We start from the raw sequence: 5,643 nt of genomic DNA, 5'->3' as shown, positions 1-5,643 counted from the left end.
TTAATATTCATATGACCTTTGCACTGACATCGATAGCCAATCGCATTCGACCGCGGACGTCACTCTAAATAAACAACTGAATAAATTAATATACCATATTTGGAAGATAGCGGGTAAATTCAACGTTGTTGGTGTGTTCCTTCGGGTTCCGAAGTCGCACGAAACGAGTTCATGTTCCGTTATCTTTCGCAAGTAAAACAGGTCGATATGTATTAAACATGGCATTTGTTTTCTTGTTTTAACCCCCTTATTACGCAAGCTTCCGTCGAAGTGGTGTTTTTTTCGACGATTTGTGGCATGTTGCAAAACGAACGAAACATTGCGGCATTCTTAGCGGTGGATAAGGGATCGACTATGTCGTCACATTTATGTCTCGTTTGAAAGAGAATAAACAACCGCTCAGAAAAATATCTTGCTAATATTTAAGTGCGGTGCCTTGAAATCGCCTGCCCGACGTCCAAATTTCAAAAGGATGTTCGATTTGCAATGACGACCGTTCATATGTACTAGGCGACGCAATCTGATTAAAATCTGATGTAGTGTACGGGCTTTAATTATTTTGGCTATAAACTTATTTTAATTTTATTTTTTATTACTTTTGTTATTAATGCCTTTTTATTTTACTTTGATTTTGATTTTTTTTAATTCCGCCCTACATACATCTGATCCGACGCCTACGTAAGTCCCGTTCAAATCTCGCGTAAGTAACAGCCAATCACAGGCCCCCTTTTATAGAGGCTGTCGGTTGCTTACTTTTCAGTGTAGCGATACTCTACGGGCAATCTTTCTGTACATTATATTTTGCCCACTTGAATAAACCATTAATAGAAAATTGCTAGTATATTTTTATTTACAAAAGAAATTCCACAGCATTTTCCAATTTTTGTCATTACATTGAATATTTTGTTCACTTCCAACAAATGTGTACACTTCCTGATACATCTTCGCCAGCCAAGGTTCGTTTATTCAGTCATCGCTTCAATTTTACATCAAACACTGAGCATAATTATCTAGAATGGAAGCAAAAAAATAAGTAAATCGTAATGATTAGAACACTGTAAACAGCTATAGTAAACAATGCAAATTTTAAATTGTATAACGGTCACCGGCCCACGGCATCGACGCAGAAAATTGGAGCAATAAAATATTTCCTGATCAATTGCGATGTGTTCCAAATAAAAAATATTTTATTCCAGTCCAAATCAGCTCAATTACTTTGATAAAGAGTTATTGTATAATGTACAAAATGTTGATACATTTTGATGAATATTTACAGCTACGGCTTCAATACCGTAGACGGTTTTGACCCGATCGTCAACAAAACATCACCCGTCTCCAGGGCAAGCGACTGGAAAAAGACACCGGTGTTCGGTCGAACCGGTGGAAACAAAATCGTCACTCCCAGAATAACTACGCAAAGTAACGATCTAAACTCGAACCATTCGAGCCACAATATAAACATAAAAAAATGACTTTCGTTGCATTTGACAATGATAAACTTACCGAAAAGCCATGTTCTTCTCGGTCCTAACGTCGGTATAATCCGCCATTTTATGTTTGAGTGTGTTTGCCACCTGACTCTGCCCAGTGACGTCATCATGTGCGCTATAGAAGAAGGTCTGTGATTCGTTGACTAAAATCGTCGACAGTGGGTCTCGTTGAAATCTCGTTACATAGGCATCGGCTCAGATGTATGTAGGGCGGAATTTTAAAAAAATCACAAAATCAAAATCAAAGTAAAATAATAAAATAAAAAGGCATTAATAACAAAAGTAATAAAACATAAAATTAAAATAAGTTTATAGCCAAAATAATTAAAGCCCGTACACTACATCAGATTTTAATCAGATTGTAGGCGACGTTACTAATTACTACTAGGGTCGGTGTTTGCATTAAGAATTATAGAACAAAAGATCAGCAAAGCGGTGCTTTTGTCGGCGATTTTGTCAAAGGGAATATTGATAAAATGTTGCAAAACAGAATCGCGAGTTGGGTGAAAAATTGCGCCGGCGGCATTCTCAGCGATGGCGACACCCGAGAAACACCGTGTCACGGTGCATTCGTGCATCAGTACACCGAAGAAATACATACATATTGTTGCGGACGACTATTGTAGACTGTGTTCGTGTAGTCTTCGAGTTTGTGGACAGTTAAAGTCGTGTGTGAATTTATTCAAGCCAGGAAAAGCAGGAGGGATAACTTATGGAAATCGTCTTTCCAATTTGATCCAGTGCGACGTTGTGAAAGGAGCGACTCTGTCGTCTCATCTATGTCTAGTTTGTAAGAGAAAGATTGATAGCGCAGAAAAATCCGCCAATAATGTAAAACAGTGGCGTGAAATTGTCAGTCATTCTAATATCTCCCAACCTGTGAACGAAAGGGTTAAGCGTGCTGCCTTGAAATCGCCTGCCCGACCACTCCGATCCGATGAACTAATCAAAACTAAAATGGCGCGTGTCACGTGACTTTGTTTACTAAAGATAGCGTGGGCGTTTGATTGACACTCAACTCATTAGTATTCCACCAATCACAGCTACATCTACTTTCTGGATGTGCGCAGTCAAATTGTATAGGAGACAAGCTGGAGTCTCGTGTGGCGTTAGCGATAACACCGGGACGAATGGTCTGGGGTAACCTCCGCTGTACGTCAGTCGAAACTGTACTCGCTTTACTGGCTTCATGCAAACTTTGCGGCTCATACGGTTGTGATAACGGTGTGGGAAATAGTAATATTAAGTTGAATGTTCACTTTTTTTTTAATTTTCATTCTCAAGAAATAGCATGGAGGTTTAATTTCTAGTTTTTTTGAGAAATTATAATGTCGTATGAAAAATATATACATCGAGTACGTGTACGAACAAGAAATGATTCCAATCAATGACTCCCTAAGTTGTGAAGAAACATGTCATTTGATTTAGAAACTTGGGGAGACAAGCATAATTTAACATGTTGCCACGACGTTATCACACAAATGACCTGTACATCAATCCAATGACAGTTTACGTGAGATATCTAATAATAAGTAATTCATTACTTGATGAATAAACAAAGATAGGTTGATGAACTGTCTAGACAGATCTAGACGCTTATACAATTGAATAATTGCGCTGTAACTGTTGAATTATATATTACTTTATATTGAGAAAAAAACAGGACGCGTATGATGAGTCTATGCTCGGACGTTCGTAAGCTTACAATACGCAAACGCTTCTACACATTAAAACGTGCGGGTCTAAACAAACTACAACTGACCAATATTAAACTACATCTCACAAAATAAACACTATGTAATCTGCTCGTTGAACGACAACTTAATTCAAATGAGCTGGATAGTCATACAGTGATTTGAGTGCAACGACACTCAAATGTAAATGATTATGAGTTAACGATTTAATTAAAAAAACATAGATAAGTATAGCATCGTGGTAAAATAAAAATCACACGTATTGAATGATATTCGAGTAGATATTGTATGAATGACCGGGTTACACAAGGGGAATCATTCAGTAACGCAACAAGTAACTAACGCACTACATAATAAGCCTCGTTTATGTTTTATTTCTAAGGTGGGAGAGGAAATGTCGCTCACAAATCGTCTTGTTTTCGATGCCTGCCGCCATAATTAGTTGCCTTGTGTACATGCATCAACGCAAAAGTGATGTTTGGTGCAATAAAAATTGAATTGCTTACCTAATACTTGTATATGAACTTCATTCGATATTCAAGCACAACTCAATTTCCAATTTGTCTTTTTACACTTGCATTCATAATGTTCACACAATGGAAGTCTTAAATCCCATTCCGCACACCGGATAGGCAAAATAGTAATATCATCTTACTCTTACACGCTTACTATCCCATAATTCACGACAAGTAAATAATTAAAATTTGCACGTCATTGGTCAGTTATCAGCCAAATTCCAGTGTTAGTGCCATATTATATATTTAAACCACGGAAGCTCATTTACTTGATGTTTGACAACATAAAGTTGCAAGCTGACAAACACACAAGAATTTGACAAAACAAATATTTTTCAAGTAAAATGTTCACTTGCAACAGACTTCTGGAAAATATACAAAACACATAATGTGCTGCGTCACGTGACAAGCTAGTTGAATGAGATTTAGTTGCCAACATTTGTATGTCAACGTGAACAATATCGGGATAGTTGTAATTGCATAAATATAAAAGATTTTACATATGTCTATAACTGAGCAGGGCACATTACCATCTAATAATAATACCAGTATAATTTATATATTTTTACTAGTAAATATGTATATAATTATTGAGGTTATATTACTGGGTAATAGTTTATCAAAATATCATAATCTATGCGCACAATGTCTAATGTAAATACAAATCTAAACTATTAGAACTTTCATATACTAACACAAAGGGATTTCATGACTTTTATATACAAACACGTGACAAATTATATCAGACATACTACTTTAAATTTGTTTCATATCATAAATTTTCATGTTTTTTGTATATGTAGTCAAAACAGTCCATTCACTGCTCTTTGGAATTTTATAAACAATGTTTCGTTAAAAGGTTGACATTACAGTTTTTGTCTTTTGCAAATTAATTGAAATGAGTTTTAAAGAGCCAAGTGATGTTCACACAGATAATGTGACACTGCTTGCAGAAATTGAGCTATTGAAGCGAGAACCAAGTTTTGTCTTAACCATTCCTTCTGGCGAAAAAAGAAACTGTAAATATTCGATCCTCATCCAAGTTTATAGGTACATCAATCAACATATACAACCATGCCCCTATCCTTGAGTTGTCCACGACAGGACATAGAGAAGAATTCACTTAATTTAATCGAAATTATGTTGACAAACAAGAGATCAAAGCAAATCCCCCATCTGCTGCCATGAAATATGTGCATGCTCAAACAACTGAAGAATTTAAGAAACTCGGGGTGAAAACAAGATTCGCCGAGTTCTGGAAGATAGTGACGTCATGGTGTTGTACAGTTATTGTTGTTCTTGTAGTATCATTTTTGAAGCCTTGTCTTAGTCACTCCAATATCATCGAAAACAGGTGGCGTTGGTTCATCACTTTAGCTCAATCAAGTTCAGCAAAAATTACCATGAAATGTAACAGATCAAGTTTACCATAAAAAATATTCGATATACTATTTTCTGAAAAGTAACCGCTAATATTCGTATAATATATAAAAAAAATATTTATACAAATACCGCTACTTCACCAATCAAAATGAACTAATGCAAAATTTGGTAATCTAAAATTCGACATACATGGAATTAAATGAAAGGTTGTTGTCGTACAAATATGTAATCTATTCAAACAATGCTTCCAGAAAATCATTGGTACAAATTGCCCCTCAAAGTTGTACCGGTTCACCAATCAGATGCGGCAGGTAGACTAATACATTTGTTTTTATTTGATGCAAGGTGTGCATACCAAGTTCACGTGTTTGGTGTAACGATTTGATCACTTTGTCCACATATTGTAGGCAATCAACAGCGAAACGTCTTCAACTCCTTTATATATTGGTTGTTTGATACTTTGTGTCTTTGGTAGTGGAGACAGAAAAGTTGCATCAACCATCATATACTATATATATATGTTTTATCAATGTAATGTATATGTTGAAAATGAAATACCGT

The 5,643-nt window shown here is 35.8% G+C and overlaps 1 long non-coding RNA gene across 1 annotated transcript; it reads right to left on the bottom strand.

Annotated features, from left to right (window-relative positions):
* Positions 1-832: 832 nt before the first annotated feature.
* On the bottom strand, positions 833-1,833 carry LOC146750413 (uncharacterized). The gene is made up of 2 exons (XR_014930670.1): positions 1,504-1,833; positions 833-1,010 (listed from the first exon to the last, which is right to left on the bottom strand). It is a non-coding gene; the product is annotated as an uncharacterized LOC146750413 (long non-coding RNA).
* Between the last annotated feature and the right edge of the window lie 3,810 nt (positions 1,834-5,643).

The sequence above is a fragment of the Saccoglossus kowalevskii genome, chromosome 1 (assembly GCF_978046115.1).
Source record: "Saccoglossus kowalevskii chromosome 1, keSacKowa6.1, whole genome shotgun sequence".
Taxonomy (NCBI): Eukaryota; Metazoa; Hemichordata; class Enteropneusta; family Harrimaniidae; genus Saccoglossus; species Saccoglossus kowalevskii.
This window is presented reverse-complemented; position numbering and strand designations above follow the sequence as displayed.